An 18703-nucleotide genomic window follows, 5' to 3' on the forward strand; every position below is an offset into this window, starting at 1 on the left:
CTTGCTTCCATCTATTGATTTTGTGATGCTGTTCCTTGCTGGGCCTTTAGTACTTTGCATTTTTATGGAGAGACTTGCATACTGTTATTAAGTCACTTCTCAGGCTTGTTTGTTTTGGTGAGCCAAACAGACACGGCTTTTTAAGTGTCTATCTGTCATTTTCTCCAGCCCTTGATCAGCATTTTTGGCACATAAAAACTCAACATCCAAAACATTCGGTGACCGCTCCCATTCATGTGGCTTACTGTATTTTAGACCTTCCTTCCCACCCCACATGTGACAGCACTGGACTCTTGTTCAGTAATCCTCTTGATGAGCCATATTACCAAAATGCTTAGATTTTTTTTTTTCCTCTGAAAGGAAAGCTCTGCAATCATGGCTAGCGTCTGTTTGGCAAGCAGCTTTGTCTTCCATTTCCTCTGCTGGGATGCTTGGGACTCTCTTCTGAGTTGCTCTACACTTTACAATATAAAAATATGGCTTGTGGAAAAAGCCTCCTTTCCCTCTGCTGGTTCCATTCAAAACAACTAACCCAGAGTTAAATGGGAGCTTTCAAACCCCAACATTTCCTGGGGGCCTGCTCTTTGCTATCAATCCATCATTTCTTTACAGCTCATTTTCAGATACATTTATTACAAGCTATTCTCTGGCTACACCCTTCTTCATGTCATAAATCAGTTGTTTCTGGCCTGGACACTGCTCAGGAGCAGTGCCACTCCTGCCAGCCCTCACAAAATGCAGCAGGCTGAGTCATACCTCAGCAAAAGGTTTGTAATTGCCCAATTTTGTGTCATTTCTTTTCCATTAGGGAGCCAAACCGGGGGTGACCGTTTACATTTTTTGGATCATACATATTCTAAATAACACCTTGTTGCTGTTGTCTTTTCCCCCCTCTTCTCCTTTGTTTCTGTTTTATTCATTATATGTGAGCCTAAAAAGTATTTATTTAGCGTCAGTCTTTTAGTATTAGAAAATGGGAGACATACTGATTGGTAGTTGCTCATGTGAAGTTGTTTAAATAGTACTTTAAAAGACATTAAGCAGCATTTCACATCAAAAACCACTCAGACGTGTATTTGGAAAGATACTGACTAGACTCATATTTCCTGTATTAAAATACTTGTATAAAAATGTGTTCTTCTCTGATTTATCAAACAAGCAAATGACCCTCTGGAGAGTTTCTGGTTCAGACGTGAATACCTAAGCAAAATCTTAGTGAATCATTTGAAATTGCTAGAATTTTCCATATGAAGACCATTATAAATGTATCAATATTATGGTGTGTGAATATTCAATACATGCCTGAAATCTGTATTGTTACAATGTTCGTTTCGAGATGCATGAGTATAAATGCATACAAGACTGCCAAGAAGACACGCAGAGAATATCAATTCCTTATTCACATTTGGTTTGCTACATGCCGACAAAATGTTTAGCTGAACTTATCTCCTCAGCTCAGCGCCATAAATTTTAGCTGAGGTAGGAGGAACTCTTTTTCACATAATTGTTTTGCACATTTTGAGACAAGAAAACACTAGGGTGAGACCCACTGAGCAGATCTTAGCAGATAATTTGACCCATCTGTAGGATTTAGGAGTAGGTTGAAAGATGTCACAATATTTTAAGCAATTTAAAAGTCATGTGTCTAATTCAGCCCTCAGATATAGATGCATAAAAAACTCAGCCAGATGTTATAAGGAAGACAGGGAATTGTGGCAGACATGAAAATCAGAGTGAAAAGAGAGGACAACACACAGATCTTGGCATAGAGCAGGCATTCAGGTCCTGATCTGAAACCCAACAGGGCTGATGGAAGGATTCCTATTGTTCTCAAACGCTTTGGGCTAGTATTTCCTAAAAAACATTAAAGGTAGTGAGGCGCAGGGATGGCAGCCACAGCGCCTCATAAAGATTACAAGGACTTTGGCTTAAGCCTGAATGAAGCTGAGAGACAAACATATGGATGATAAATGCGGGCGTGAGTATGTATGTGTGTATATGTTTAGTGTGGGTTTTATGGAATTACTCTCTGGCTTTTCCGGTTTGGATGAAGTTCATTTTCTGTCAGTCACCTTACCATCCCTTCCAACAAACTGCCATTGCCTGATTTTTCAGATCTAATTTTATATAACCAGAAGACTTTCATTTTATATAAACCAGAAGAAATGAGGCCTGGGAGGAACGTGTTCCAGCCCCATCAGAGGCCAGCCCTAAGAAAGAGCGGTGGGCTAGGTGTGCTTCTGGTCCCCAGGCTACCAATGTCCTTGTAGGCACAGAGGAGGAAAGCTACCTGATGTGCTGGTGCTACAGTGAGGAGCTCCAGCTTGTTTGGCTTCTCAGATGTGGAACCTCCTAATCTGTAGAAGAAAGAATTAAAAAAAAAAATTTTAAAAATCCTCTCTTGGGAGGAGCTGGATTTCCCTTTACACTATCGAAAAAGTCTGTTGCAGACTGTGGGGCCAGGGAAGAGCAGAAATTAACTTTTTATTTGTTTGTATTGTCGAAGATTGGAAGCTAAACTTGGCCATTACGTAGTGAGATATTAGATATTAGAGCAAAAATAGGCATTAAAGAAAGAAAGCTACAGCTGACTGGGAGGCTGAGGGCTCAGCTCAGGTGTGTAGGAACCTCTCAGTATTAACCCTGCTGGCAAACCTCCTGTGAGAAAACAGGAATGCTGTTGGAGCAGGGGAAGAGCCTGCAAGTAGACTACAGCTGGATGTGGTTACACTTCAGGTGATTCTGGTCTGTGATCAGCAGCACGGGTGCCTGAGCAGTTCAAGGGATGGCTCTTGTGAGAAATTTCCCTGACAGTCTAGATGGGTCTGGTATCAACCTTAAAATAAGACAGAGAGTGGGAGGAAAATCTCCTAGTATATGGTCCCTGTGGTTTACATTTTTAAGCCATTAAAATTTTTCCATAATCCAAGTGCTTGAAAATCAGTTGATTTTGGACACCTCTATGAAATCTGTCTTTTAAAGGTGATTTATTTTAGGATGGTAAACCAGACAGCATAGAAAACAGCTTCAGAGCAGCTGGAGGAGCAAAATGAGATGCAGTTATAGTGCTACCTTCATGGGGGTCTCAGTGAAGAAGGGGTTTCTGAATATCCTCATGTGTTGGGACCTGCAGTGGTTAAGGGAGAAAAAGGCCTTCTACAGCTTGTCAGCTTTGGGAGAGGACGGGCTTTGGGGGCAAGGAGGAGACTCCTCCATGAGGAGACTCCTGGTGATCTGTCCCTAGCCATGGGTAGGGGCCCTTCTCCTCTGTACATGCAGCTGTAGCCAGTTCTTCTAATGGCAGCCGTGCAGCTGTGGTGTGGGTTTTACACAAAGTGAGAAGTCACAACCCATCACTGCCATCCTGCTTGCTCCTGGGGCTGAGGAGACTTCATGCTTCGTGCCAGGGCTGCCATGAGGCGAGCTCACCCGCACTGAGGGGAGGTAAAGCTGAGGGGAGCGAGCTGGGCCTGTGGGGTGGGCAACGTTGGCAGGGACTGGGGTGTAGGGTGTGGAGGATCCCTTAGGATCCTCAAGCAGGAGGCAAGGCAATGCTTGGCTCTGAAGGACTGCAGTGTCCTCGTGGTAAACCGGACAGAGAGCTTGTTGCTTTGTGTACACTTTGCCTCGGTGTCTTGTGATGGGGCTCACATCTCAAGCTTGTGTTCTGTCATAACGGGCCAAAATGTCCCGATTGTACATGGCAGCCTCCAGTGTCTGTTGCACTTTTGCAGATCTCTGTTTTGGACAAGTATCCACATGGAGCTAGCTAGGAAAATAGTGCCAGGAATTACGTGTATTTTTCTACTCAGTAGTGAAACATATTCCCTCATGGACCCTCAGATTTCTAGACCTCTGCTGAGACAGGGCTGATCAGCGCTGCTGGAACAACAGTTAACCACAGGACTTCACCCAGACTATTCGTAATGGAGCGGCGCTGTAGGCCGAATATCATATTCGGTGACTGTGCAAAAGAGTGTCTTTACTAATTGTTAATGTTAGCATGTGAAAAGCTTAGATAAAATGCTCTGTGGTTCAGCATCAGGCATGAGTGTCACTAGGTACCCTCCATAAACTGCTGCCTGGTGATGGCAATCAGCACAGTGGTCTCGGCTGTTGCTGTTCTGCTCTGTTACTGAAATGTGAGCACACCCCAGTTCACGTGGGTATGTGTCTATCCATGTGCTTCTGCAAGTGTGGGAATTAACTGTGTGTCTGTATTGGTTTTTACAAGAAGGGATGATTTCTTGCACTTTATTCACAACAAGAGTTTGACTGTAGCATGCACGCTCTGGAGTAATGCCTTGTATGTACTTCAGGCACTTCAAGGTCTGTAACCCCTCAATGGTTTCATTGCTGTGCTTGTTATTCTGTGTTTGCCTTCCCTTGTATATCTCACTGCTTCTTCCTTTTGGTTGTTAAAATGTATGCTATGATGGCCCAGGATGAAGTATGTAGACCATATCTGCATGTGGAATAAGCTACAGAAACTACTCCACAGTTTCCTTTTCAGTAAGAGGGCTTCGCGACACGAACATAAATCTTCAAAGTATGTGTTGAGCCAGCTGCTACATCATTTAAAAATAGTTAGGTTGGTGCCAACAAGACAGATCACTCGACTTGGGGGCCATAAACAGAAATCAAAGGCATGCATTAGCAATGCCCCAGTGTTTGTATGGTTCCACGAGGAACCCTCTGCCCCTTCTAGCACGTATGTGATGGTGTTACAGAATTGTCTGCTGTCACTTCTATAATGCATCAATGTCACCCAGCCTGGGAGGGTGCAGTATGTTGGAGGCTGTATGAAGGCAGAAGACATTTTTTAACATTTTTTAATGTTAGACTCCAGCCAGCTTTCTCAACTTCATGATAAAGGAGACTTTTTAAGAGTGCTTGGTCTTATATCCCCAGCAGCTTGGGTGACATGCCATTTGGATGTTAAATACTTGAAAAAGGTTAAAGCTTATGAAGTGGTCAAAGGGAAAAGAAACAAGGTCAAAAGTTTAAGCTATGGTACACGGTAGGCAAGGAGAACTCGTATTTTAAGCAGTCTAGACAGCATATTAGCAGAGGAGGCTTACTGTGTTGTACTCTGTTTATGGGAGTTTTCCATAAACTGCAAAAATTATTAGGAATGCAGCATAACCAAAGCTTTGCCTTTTCCTGTTGAGAATAAATTGTTGTGCAGTTTATGTTCAAAGAAAATGGCACCTATATAGACTTAATTTAAGTGAAAGAGCCACAGGGCTTCAGGGGAAAAGATGGAAAAAAAAAATTATTTAAGATGATTTTTCCCCCCTTAAAAGAAGAAAAAAAAAAAGTAATTTACGTATCTGTCTAGAGAAAAGTATAACATAGCCATTGGTGCTTTATAGCAGATTTAGGAGGCGACTGCAGTATTTAGGCACCTGTGTTTTTTATGTTCACATGTATATATTTTCATGTTTGTAGAATGAAAGATATGCAGTCTTGATTCATTTACTTTGCTCGGCTTGTTTCAGGCTTTTTTTTTTTTCTTCTTTTTCTCACTGAATAAAAAGCAAAGTATGTGGCATTTTCAGTCCATAAATCTTGCTTGCTGTGGGCCAACTTCTGCTCACAGCTTTTATTTACAGTAAGTTAATGAGGCCAATACATACCCCAGGGCAGAGTTTGGACCTCTGAGGCTACCTGGGTAAAGCTGCCTAAGTGGAGGGATGGTTAAAGCACTGGCTGGGGACTTGAAAGCCTTGGGTTCAGCTCAGTTCAGCTCAGCTCTGTGATGTGACCTGTGAGCTCTTGGGGGAAGTTGCTTCCACTCTTCTAAGCTCCATGGCTGTGCTCCACAATGGGCCTGAATTGCAACTCTTTCTTTCCTCTGGCTTTATGCTAAAAATTTGCACCCTTACCTGTCTCCTTGCAGCACTGCAGAAGGGGAAATGATGGATATTTTGGTCTGCCCTGGAAGCCAGTTCTTTAGGGCAAGGACTGCTTTTTTTTTTTTTTTTTTTTTTTTTATTCCTTTCCACTAGCGAGTAAAATTGTCTGAAATGATCTGTTAATAGCAGCACCATCAGCAAATCTGATTATCGATGTACCATACATTTAACATTTATTAGCTCTAATCAAGTAATCCTTGCCAAAACTCGCTGGGGAAATACTGCTTTTACCCTCTAAGGTTACCTGCAGATACGTGACTGAAAAGCAGGCACTGAAATTCTGCGAAATAGCTGCCCACGTGGATGCGTATCTAAAATATGTGTACCATGACAGTTTTATGCAGAACACCTCAGCTGTTGCAGTTCTGCCTTTCACTCAGACAGACTGATGGTCTAAATTGTGAACACGTTCGTAGTCCTCACGAGGAAGAACCCCCTACCTGGACTCTGGCCTATAAACCACCATCAGTTAGGTTTTTCAAGGGAAACACAGTATTCCTTAGGAATCATTTCTGAACTTCAGTTCAGGAGTTTAAAATACTGCCATGGGATTTTCAAAAGCTGCCTTTAGGAGCTGTGTTGGGCCAACACAGAGCAGTTTTGAAACACCTGCCATAGTTATGCTGCCACTTAGCTGCAGGTGTTTTATGTATTGTTGAGCATTTTGCTGTATCTCGTGCGTATGGCTAACACTGAAAGGTGTGGCTGGATTTGTGTTTTGTAAAGTTGAAACTGTCAGGATAAGAAAAAAGAGAAAAAAAAAGTGGAATTGAGAAAAAGAAAGGCAGAAAGATGGGAGAAAATAAAGACGTGGGAGCTATTTGAAAGACTAGGAAGGGAATAGAGAAAAGATATTAAAAAACAAATATTATCTATATCAGCTCCAGCCTCATGAGATGTGCCTTATCTTACGCAAATGTTATGATACCGTGAAAGAGTTTTTAAATTTTTATGATTTGTTCTTATTGCTTGTATACGTGTGTGATCTCAGAGCTTCACTGAGCAGGGGCTGAGAAGTGGCAGAGCAAGCAGCAGTTCCCTGCCAGGAAGATAGCTGGGATTTGAATCTCAAATAGGACTGCACTTTACAGTGGCCCTTTAACAAAGTCAAGGTGCTGCAGGCCTGTCCACTGTGATAGAAGGAAAAAGGGGAATTCTCTTCCCTGAGGATGCCTGAACTTCTAGCAAGGTAAATTCACATAGAGCAGAAGCCTTACTGTGAAGATGAGATGAGGGAGGATTTTTAGCAATGTGCAGTGATGAGTCATTGCAGCTTCTATTAATATAATTGGCACGTATGTAAATAAATTCACATGTGCTCCTCTGAAAAGTTAGCTCATGAGGTCAGGCAGCAATAATAAACCAAGAAGAAATGTAATTTTATAAAGACGGTGAGCCGTGGCATTATTTTCCAGGAATTTTAGAAAGAAAAGGATCAAGATGGTCATTTGCAGTGGGTCTTTTAGCTCTGCACAAGTATGTTTCATGCGCTTCAGAAACCACTCTCATTTGCATGTGGTTTCCTAGAAAAGTTTGCTGAAGAGATCTGCACATTCTCTGGTTTCTCAAGGACAATGTGTGGCGTTTAGATATATGGCCAGGGAAGGGATTGTAAATCAGCACTGAGTGGAGCTTCACCGTGTTATACCAGTTGAGGATCTGACCGTGTATAACAGGAGCTGGGTGAAATCCTTTCATGTTTCAGGTGGTGTTATACATTAGCACCAAATGCAGGGCTGCCTTTCTCCCTCCCCTCATAAAAGTCTGAAACCTGTTGCCTATTATGCCCTTAGCCACCCATTCATAGTTCAGATACCCTTGAGTCCAACAATGTACAAGAAGAAACTTGTGTTTGTTGAACAAAAGCTGCTGCTGCTCTTAGGGTGGGACTTTCCAGACTTATGGGTTATCCTAATAAAACCCAGGAATGTTTTAAAGGCAGTAGCACTAGAGACCACCAACTATTTTATTGTTGAAGGCTAAAAGAAAAATCTATTATACCTGAGATTGACCCTGTAGCTGTTTCTGTTAGCAGGCTTCTTAGAAAAGTAAAAGGGCTGAATTTTTTACAAGGGCATTAATGCATTATTTTAAATTGCACGAGTCTGGATTTTTACACACAAATATATAATAAGCTGATAAGAAAATAAGCTGGATTTGGCCACTTCACATATCCTTTCTAAATGAGAGTGGAGACAGTGTAAACAAAGAGGACCAAATCTTTCCTGTTCGGTGTGACTATGGCAGAGAGGCAGGGATTAGATGATTTTTAATGTCCCTTCCAACCCAAGTCATTCTATGACCATTGTTACTTTTCTAGGTGTGTCCTGGCCTCATCAGGGTTATAAGGATAAAAATACACTCATAAAAGATGTCAAAACATACATACATCCTCACAATATTCCCTTCAAACAGATCACAGTTAATGAACAGGGATTTTATAGGCAGAAAACTGAATCACCAAGACCAGACATCTCAAAATAGTTCAGTGCATGATTTCTGTTGACACAGATGCAATAACGAACTGTATTTGATGAACCTGGGCTTCCCATGCCCAAGGCCATGTAAGAAGGCATCAGGTAATGACTCAGTTTCTCCTGAGAGCCCAACCAATACCACGTACTCAAACCATCATTTGTTTTAACACTTGTCCTGCTGGAGGTAACAAAGCAGATGATGTGAAAGCAAGCCATGGTCCATAGTTAATGGGAGTGGCAAGAGGCTGTTGTCATGGGCACAAAGCTTTACATTTGTGGAAATGATGGTAATAGGTTTGTTTATGGTGCCCCATCTTAGGTTCAATGATTCAAATGCCTCTTCCAGGTTCCTGGCTGGTCGTATGGTTGTGCAGGATCTTCCCTAGCCGTACCTTTGCCATTATTACAGCTTTGTTGGTTGCAACGTTAATATTTCTATCATGAAATACTGACTGTGGAGGATGTGGAAATACAATGCAGATTTTCAGAGGTGAGGATTTAATTACACGAGTATTGCTTGCTCTCTCAAAAGAGCAATGCCCATGGTCTCTCTCGGTACAGGATGATATATGTAATTCAGAAGATCTGAGCCTAGCCATAAAACTCACTGTAGCCCTGACACTTGAGATATAGGGCCAGGTTGTCAAGCTCTCAGACAAAGAACAGTTGTTCCAAATACACTGAGGGAACCCGCACATGTGAATATCTGCCACAGTGTATGTGGTAGCCTAATTTACGCCTACAAATCCCAGGGAGTATTTGTGCTGTTTGCTGGTAGTAAACATTACACAAACGGATCTGAGAGAAGGCCTACAGAATTGGCTCCTTGCCTTATTAGTTTAGAGGAAGATTCTTGCTGGCTTGACTGCTTGTAGGTCACACTTCAGATGACAGAAAACCAGAAATTAAGAGTGCTGGATACATTTTGGCCCTAATATAGTTTGATTTAAATTAATATGTGATACTTGACATGGGGCTACTTCTTAAAACCTCCTGGTTTGATTCCCCCTCTAAATGAGAAGTGGGGGAAACAGACACAAAGAAACAATGATCAAGATCTAGAGATTTAAAAATCAGCTGCTGTGCTTAGTCCAATGTATTCCCTGATCTGCCTACACATTTATTCTTTTGCTCGCACACAGACAGAATTAATTCATCCCAAGATGCAATCATGCATCTGTTTTATATATCTGACTAGTCACTTCAGAAATATTTTCAACTCATGGGGAGCATTTACAAGTGTAAGAGCAGGAAAGGTGACAAATAAAGGTGAGAGTATACATTTGCCAGACAAGAATAATGAGACGTAATCGCTATGGACAAAAATCCACTTTTCTGTGAGCCATCCTGTACGTAAAGCCCAGTAGGGATTCGGTGATTTCACCTGGAAAGTATTGAGAGGTTGTAAGGAAATCCTGCCTGTTAATAGAAGGCATAGGTAGGAGTCAGCTCCTCCACATCTACAGTAGCACAAGTTTATGCTGCTTGCTTTGAAGGTAATTTCAAGCTGTCAGTTAAAGCGGGCCAGCTGCTATTAGCTGCTCATCCAAACCAGCACATGACAATATGAAGCAACAGTCAGGAATGCACAAGGCAGGATAAAGTCTAAATAAAGGACCCTGTCGCCTTCCAGACAAACTCCTTGTTTCCTCAGGTGAACTTTTGCCTTCATTCCTACTCATGAATTCTTAATCTTCCTACTAAAAAGCACAGACATTGTCCTCTCTGCCAGCAATTGGGTCTTATTTCCACTGTTTTAGCTGTGTTTGCTCTTGGTCTTAACAAGAGTCCTGGCTTAATTGACCCTCACAAGTGCAAGCTGAAAATCTGTCTCTGTTCTGAACCCCCGCTTCTCTCCAGGTTACTTAAGCTGACAGGGTTTTGTCTTTCCTTCTTATCTGGCTATCCGCACTGACCGGGCTGCAGCGAGGAAAAGAGGCTGACCACAAAATGCTGAGAAGTGAGCTACCTCCGGCTTCCTTCGAAACCTCCTCCTAGCCCCAGAGGAATGCATTCGGAAGGCCAAGTGTCTCAGGAAGCAGCTGCCACGCTAAATACTTCTAGTTGGGGATCGGTCCTGAGATGGTGGGAAAGTTGAACTGGTTTGGAAAATGTTAGTGAAATTGCTGTCGAAACCAGCTTAGCAAAGAGCTGCCACTCAGCTCATGTTTCAGTGGCTTAGAGCAGATAAGAAACCCCCCTCACAGCTCAGAGGCAAGGAGCTTTTAGCACTTGATAAGTAAAATCGTGTTTAGGGTAAATAAGCAAAGCTGCAGTGCTTCATTGCTCTGGAGATAGATTTTCTTCTCATAGAAGATGACAGTTGATTTTTTTTGCAGTACACCCAAGGGTTGCAATGTCAGGAAAAGATCTCTACATTCATATATTTGAGAACTGTGGAGGTAGAGAGGGATTTCAGGCCTGCTGTAGTCTCCGAGATTGTGTTCTGGTACAGCTTCAGGAGCAAGGCTGCATCCAAACGCGTGTTCATTTACAGCAGTGTAATTATTGTTTAGTTTGCTCTGTTGCCCATCTTGTGGCCAGAAACCTTGGTTAGTGCAAGTGCAAATGTTGGACATAAAAAGGCAATAAAAAGACTTGATTTAGCGTATTTATATCAAAACTCACTCATGTGACCAGTTTATTTTCAATTACCAGAGTTTTTTGGAAAATAAGATTTATCATTTGCTCTTTTCTTTTCCTAGGATAAATTATATAATTTAGGAGTGTCATGATCACTTTTTTTTTTTTTTTTTGAACATAAATTATTATAAAAACATTGCATCTCTGTTGTATAGGTAAAGTTCATTTTGGGAAAGAAACCTTCCTAATCCCAGAAGAGTTTTAGGAAAGTGGAATACACCGACCGTTTGCGGAGCAAGAGGGCTTGCTATTTTGCAAAGTGTTGCAGGCAAGACCGACCTCTGCAGGACAAAGTGAACAAGTATAAGGAAAATCAGAGCATGAAACTGTAGCACCAATACAAATCAAGTGTTCACCCATCTTTTGGAGGAAGTCTTTCCTTATTTTCTAGAGCCAAACTCAAAGTTTACAGAATGGGGCAGGTGAAAGTTTCGTTTGAGCTCTGGCCCTCCTGAGAGAGGGCTTCCTTTGCTCCAGCTGATACATGGAAAGGTTGTGAAGGGTATTAAACCCCAGCCACTACATTTGTTCAGGGTGATAAACTGCTTCCAGAGTGGTTCTCAGGCCCTAAGTCAGGGTATGCTTTCCTATGAATTTGGACGTTCACATGATGGTGAAACTCAGGCTGACACTGCAAAGGGTATTAACACTTTTGCAAGCCCCCTAGGACCAAACTTGAGATGGGGACAGAGCGTGTGTGGCAGATTGGAAGTGTTTCTCCTCCTACATGCTGATTTTTAGTTTAACTTTTTTAAAGAGTCCTGGATCAAAAAGTTACCTCGACTCTTTTAATGGCTGTTCTGGTTCTTTTCCCTTTAATTACTTGCCAGTGCCAGAGTGAGTTGTTCTTGTACAGTCAGCACTGCAGATTCTTCAGAGACCCCAAATCAGTTGAGTAAAACCTAGTAAATCTCACAAGTTGCTCAGTGAGCAGTGGAACTTGTGAAGTCAGGCTTCCTGTGCCTCTTCAGCGTGGATTCTCCGGTGTCTAATAACATCAGTGTCTCTGAAGTGGTTGCACATGTGTATTCTCGGGTGGCTGATAAGAGGTGAGCTCACACTGTGGCTTTTTTCCCCTGAGGACTTTCTAACTTGGATTTCTCCCCTCGTCCAACGTCTACGTGAGAGGTAGGAACTCAGTGTATCTGAGTCCTCAGCCCTGCTGTCGCATTTGGTTGAAGTTACCAGACAGTTTTAAGAGTTATAGAGGGAGAGGGAATGAACAGCAAAGACCGATGAACACGTGTGCATGCCCACACACAGGCAGTCTGGTGACCCTTTAAGCTGGCCACTGCAAAACGCAGCGCCTCGCTCCCTCCGTGCTCACTGCAGGCTGCCCGGTGCTTTTCTGAGTGTGCTTGGCACAGGCGTGTGCATAGCTGGGTGGTGAACTGATCACACTTAGAAATGTGTGAATAATTGGGTTGGGATGTTAGGTTTGTGTTAATAAGGCTGCTTGGCTTATCTTTTTTTTTTTTTTTTTTTTTTTTTTTTCAGCTAGCACCTCATGTGATTTGCTGCAAGGCTGCACGAACACCTCCTACAGAGGCAGAAGTGGGTGACCAGGAGGGGGTAAGGAGGTACAGACACCGTGATGGACAACGATGACAAGTGCAAGTCATTGTTCTGGGTACAGGAATGTCGGGGTTGTGTTATGCTGGAGATCACGTTTGGTTATCACAATGATTTCTTATGGCCTAAAAATCTTTTTTGATATCAGTGCTTAGGCTTTGGCTACTGGAAAAAAACAAACAAACAAACAACAAAAAAAAACCAACAGGTTATTACAGAAATTTAGATTTGAGACCTGGTTTCAAAGTGTTGGAATGTTCTTGGTTTTCTGATGTGCTTTGTATGAGGTTCTTGCACTTTGGCACTGAGAAACCGAGCCTTGGTTCCTGTTCCTTTTGAGATGTGTTGTTGAATTCAGTTACCACTAATGGTTTTCCAGAGCCACAGCTGGCAACAAAGCCGCTCTGATTCTGGTTTGCATGTCACATTTTTGGACCTTGACAGAGTTTCAGGATTTGCATCATACATGTCTAGGAATATTCTAAGTCCCTACAATTATTTATTGTTCGCTGTTGCTGTCTGTCCTTATTTCCACAGCGTGGAAACAAACCCAGAAGAGCAGAATGAGCTCCCACCCCCAAAGAACCAACTGTTTTCACTACACATTGCATTCTTGTTACGGCCGCCAGCGTACTGCTTTCATTCACCTAACCCTGCACTATTCAGAAGGAAGCAGCTAAGGAGGAACTTACTCTCAAAATACCATTTTGGGAAGAAATGTTACTTCAGGTGGCAAGAAGTGACAAGCTCTGAGCACACAGGTTTCCCCTTCCATGGTGAGTATAACTGATGACTGTTGGGCTAGCTGTTTTGGAATTGCACATCAGGAAACCCAACCAACAGTGTCACGGTTGATAATCATCCGACAACTGACCCCTTTTCTGCTTGGTGCCAGCTGGCAAACACCTACCATAACCAATGCAGTGGAAAAACAGCAATGCTACGTCCAGCAATACCTACGTTATTTCCCATATTCCCACTTCAGCCTTTTACTGAAAATTTAATTATGGCCTTAATTACTCTTCTGTAGTCTATGTGCTGCAGCAATACACTGGAGCTGATTAAAATGCCTATATTTTTTGCCCAAGGCAAAGTACTGAAGTAATTGATTTGAAGCAGGGTTTTGTTTAGACTATACCACAGTCACTGGGCTCGTGAGCTGCATCAGTTCCCTTCTTAGAATCACAGAATGATGGAATATGCTGAGTTGGAAGGGACCCACAAGCATCACTGAATCCAGCTCCTGGCTCCACAACTCACACAAGTGAGTGTTACTTGTACTGAAATGGGAAAACAGTTTTATTCTGCTTTCTTCCCATGGAAATCTCTTCCAGTAATGGTTCCTATTTACATATTGAATAATCTGGAAGTAAAAAACTCGCTTCTCGCTTCCATGAAGCTTTCTTTTTGAATAAACTCAATTTCTCCTCCTCAGCTATTTGGCTACCAGCATTTTCATCCCAATCCTCTTCACACACAAGCACAGATTACAGGAGTTTGTTCCAGCTCCAGATAAGTAGGAGCTGGATTTTTCTGTCCTGTTTGCCAAGCTGCCACAGTCCATCAGAGGAAACATAGTTCAGCTATGCATCACAGCCTACAGGGCCCTGCGGTGCTTGGCCTGCAGCCCCTATTTTGGCGACTCACGTGTGTACAGATGTGAATATTGACCAAAGATAAATATCCCAGGCTCCCAATAGGGAAATAAATAAGTGTCTGCAAAGTTGATTACAGAAATTGATGTTTTCTTTCTTGAGGACGTTTCGTTATTGCTATTCCACCAGAAAATGTGAACCAGCCCTAGTTAAACATGAGGAGTGGGTTTCGTTCGTTCAAGTGGAAATGCCTACAGCGTAGTCCTTTATGCAGTGTTAATATTGCACATTTCTTTTTAGTCCGCAGAGAGAGAGGCACACCGTGTGTGATTTATCTTATTGCAGACCTCCAAAAAAACTTCAGATGAACCAGGCCTGGAATTGCTTCATTCCCTCCAGTGGCTAAATGGAGCATAAGTGATTACAAAACAGACCTCTAACTGGAAAATTCACTCCAGCTCCTTAGAGAAATAAGATGTGAGAATGTCTGCAAATTTGTTGATTCGGGTAATGCATTTTTTTCGACATGTTTAGGCAAGCACCTACTAGACGTGAGTATCTTAGGGTGATTCCAACAATCAGGTATCGCAGCTGTGACATTGTTACCATAAGCTGCAGCTCAAAAATTCCTCCAGACTACTTGAAATGTGCTCCCCATCAATATCAGGTAAGGACATGTCTCCTTCTTTTCCTTTCTGTTTGCAGGGAGGGGGCAGGGGAGCAAACCACATCTTCTGCAATTCAAAACTGCCAGAGTTCCCGTATGAGTTTCTTATAGTACGCTGGGATCTTAAGGAACAGGGGATCTTGTTTCACACACATCTGTCTTTTTCGAACCCACATCACCACAACAGCAAACACTTGGTTTTAGTGACCCCCTGTGCCAGTACTTGTGTCTCATTGGGAAGGGAAAGGATTTTCCTCACTTGGCAGGTGAACATCTAGATCGTGTCTCATATTCCATCTTCTCAGAGCCAAGGCTTGCAGAACATGCATTATGAAGGCAGCAGTCTTACAGCCTCGGGAGAATGAGCCTATGTTATTAAACCTGTGCTTTTTTCTTTTTGCAACAGTGTTTTTCAACCTGTGGTCTCTGTACCTCTGGGAGTCTGTAGAATACTTCCAAGAGGTCCATGAAAAACAACTAACAGAAGCAAGCCTATTGTCAGTTGGTTTAAATTCTCTATTCAAAGATCCATACTTCTTCTGTAAAAATTTTAGGGGGCTTGTAAATTGAAAACTGATGAAAACTGCAGCTCTATAATGTCACGGAGTAATTTTTCTAAATGCTCACATGCATGAAGGGTCAGAGAGTGAATTATTCAGGCTTGGTGGTTAGCACAGTCACTTAGGGAACAGCAGTTGCCCCAGTAAGCATTTAATTATTTTGTATAAATGAGAGTCTGAACAAGATCAACCTCAGAATATCTGATAGTGCAGTAATTAGGAAAACCTTTAGGAAGGTGAGAGGCTCAAACTGGGCAAGAAAAAACTTGAAGTTCAGCACATCGTGGGCAATGTCCCTGTGTTCCTAATACTGGATATAAAAGCAACCCTTTTCCACCCCTCTCTCTAATTGATGTTTGGTGCTGCGTGAGATCTGGTAAACATATCTTGTAGTGCACGTGCTCAGTGGTGGAGCAGTTATATGCATTCATGGCTTTGAGTGTGGTAATCTGGATATACAGGCTCAAGAAGCACTGCAGCCCGTGTGCTGAGGATCCGTATCTGTGAGTGAGGTACCACGAGATGCTCTGTGATTAAGCCCTTCATGATTTGCCCAAGGCCACGCAGGAGGTCTTTGGTAGAGCAAGAATGTAAGGCTGAGTTTGCCAAACATGAGGCCAGTATCTTAATTATAGGGCTGTGCATCTTTATTTGTAAGACATACTTTATTTTTATTTATTTTTTTTTTTTTACAAGAGAGGCAGTGAGCAGATTAAGGGTAAGCAAGAGATGTTTTTTTTCCCCACAGACAGTTTTAAAAGGGAACCAGTAACACAGGAGTACTCTCAACAAGCAAGCTGTGCCAAATGGGAAGAAGGAGAGAAGGACCAAGCTCTGGGTAGGATGTGCAAAGGACAGATGGTGCAGAAAGAAGTGCGGGGTTAGGCTTGTAGATCCGTGGGGGTTTTACAAAGAAAAAGGATTTTCCTGCTGCCCCATATTGTGCTTCCTATTGGGTTTCCACATAGAGTTCATAGCATCCTAATGAGAGCCAGACAATGATAGGCTCATGGTTCTAGTAGAAAAAATATTTGGTTAAAAAAATGGGATCAACTTTGAGGATGAACAGCTTCTTATTCCTAGAAAGAGCTGTAATTGAAATCAAGACAATCTACTACTTCCCAAGGGCTTTGTCATACTGTTCAGACATCCTGAGGAACCGTAATTGGATTTTTACCATAAACAAGTGTTGAGAAACATGTTTCTTATTTAGGTTGCTTCATGTGTTCATGTCCTTTTTTGCTTCCTTGTTAGTCAACAGAATTTCTGTTGACACAAGTGGGAACAGGAAGTAAATATTTCAAGTGGGGAAGGGCAAACCTCCGAAAGTTCACAGAGCTCAAAACTATTAACCTATTCTGGGGATTTGAAAAACAAAATGTTTACCTTCACAAACTTGTTTTGTCTGTAACTTAAATGTCTTTTCTCTCCCATGCTGTTTAAGGAGATTACATTTCAAAAACAAAGGGATTTTCTAGGGAGCCAATTTATGTATTAAAGATGACTGACAAAAGCAAAGCAGCCACAGCTCAGTCCTCTGTAAAGATCTGTGTATGTCCTTTCATCAGATTTCCCAGCATTTCCTCTGTTTTATTTATTATGTTTTTTTTTTTTGTATTTATTTTGTATTTATTGTTTGTATTTATTTGTATATTTTTGTTCATATGTTTTTGTTTGTATTTATTATATTTATTGCAGCCTCTGTTTGTTTCTGTGCCTTTTCGTTTATTGTGTCTCTGCCAACTTCTCTTGTGTGTGTTTTGCATTTTCTAGTGGGAGGTTATATTCTGTTTAGAAAACATGAATCCAATAATGTGGGAAGTAACTTTCAAACCGAATTTATTGGCATTGTCAAAGAATTTGGACAGTTTCAAACTTCAAGGGAAGTACAGCTCAGAAAGAAAATGTTTAGATATGCTAAAGCTTAGATGATCACGAGTTATTCTTCTTCAAATTTACCTTTCCTGTCAATGGCATTTTGACACTTAGACCTGAGTCACTTTTGCAGAGTGGGTGCTGTGCTTGTAAGTGAATAAAGTTCCTGTTGGTATTGCAGTAACAGCCAAGTGACTGATCACAATATGGAGATCTTCTTCTTCTGAGTCATGAGGTACTGACGGGAAGAGCAAAAGTTGAGCTTTCAGCTGTAACTTGGCATGTTCTGACCATCGTGTGTTTGCTTTCTTAGCATTATGGTTATCTGCTAACCCAGAAAGGCTGGAACGAGGTTTGGAAACTCAGTGAGAAGATGGGGTTGCACTGTCCCTGGAAGTAAATAGTGTGAAAACAATTTGGCTGCAATATTTTAAACAGTGGTTTAAACCAAAAAGCTATTTTATTTATTAAGGAACAGCAGTATTTCTAAATCTCACTTACATCTTTGTAACCTACAGCCAGTATCATTGTGTTTGTTGTGGCTTTTAAGGAGCTACGTTTTATTCTTTTATCTACTCAGAAAGTTTTTGAACATATCAGTAGCAAAAAGTGAAAGGTAGGTGGTTTCAGAATGCAACGCTGAAGAGCCAGACCCACATCCCATGGAAATTGGTGGATATATTCTCACCCCATTCGCAGTGGGTTTGAGTCAAAACCTCATGAAATCATTCCGAGCCTTCCCTTTGACTCGAGTTGTCTTTGGCTCACCTCCAGTGAGTGGGGAGCCAGTTGACTTGTATTGCTGACCCCAACTTATTTTTATTTATTATGAGTGGACACCAGCTGCTGCTTTGTTGTCTAAAATATACTGTCTGCCCTTGAACTTCAACATTTTCCTTTCAAAAGGATGATTTAGACTTCATCCACGGTTTGCCAAACCAGCAGGCTACATCATACTTTTGGACTTCCGACAGACCATGAGTGGCTAATCCCCCACCTAATTTTGGCGAGATACATAAAGTAAAATATGAAAAACGCGCACAAGGCCTTATAAAATGGAGGTATTGATCGACAGGGCCACAGTCGGTGTGTCTCGCCTCTGCTGATATGTTCAATTAACAGTCTTGTCGAGCAGAACCTGGTTTGGGTCTCTCAGCCTTACTTCATTTAAGTTGATAGTCCTCAGTATCCAACAGTGGGATAAACCAGATTCCTTAGCTTTGTTTGTTTTGGCCTACCGTGTCTCTTTATGAGGAAAATGGTCAAAGTAAAGTGCTTCCTCTGTGTATTTTGACAGGAAACAGTACTAATATGCTTTCCTTTTGTCGTATGCCTTGCTCTTTTCTCCCAGTGTTGTTTAAATATTTTCAGTCCAATGACATATTTATTAACCCAC

At 41.9% G+C, this 18703-nt stretch overlaps 1 long non-coding RNA gene across 1 annotated transcript; it reads left to right on the forward strand.

The window, feature by feature from the left end:
* The first annotated feature begins 3312 nt into the window (after positions 1-3312).
* Positions 3313-14446, forward strand: LOC106015640 (uncharacterized). Its single transcript, XR_011809427.1, has 3 exons — positions 3313-3444; positions 12536-12618; positions 13148-14446. It is a non-coding gene; the product is annotated as an uncharacterized lncRNA (long non-coding RNA).
* Positions 14447-18703: the final 4257 nt, after the last annotated feature.

Source organism: Anas platyrhynchos, chromosome 5 (genome assembly GCF_047663525.1).
Source record: "Anas platyrhynchos isolate ZD024472 breed Pekin duck chromosome 5, IASCAAS_PekinDuck_T2T, whole genome shotgun sequence".
In the NCBI taxonomy this organism is placed as follows: Eukaryota; Metazoa; Chordata; class Aves; order Anseriformes; family Anatidae; genus Anas; species Anas platyrhynchos.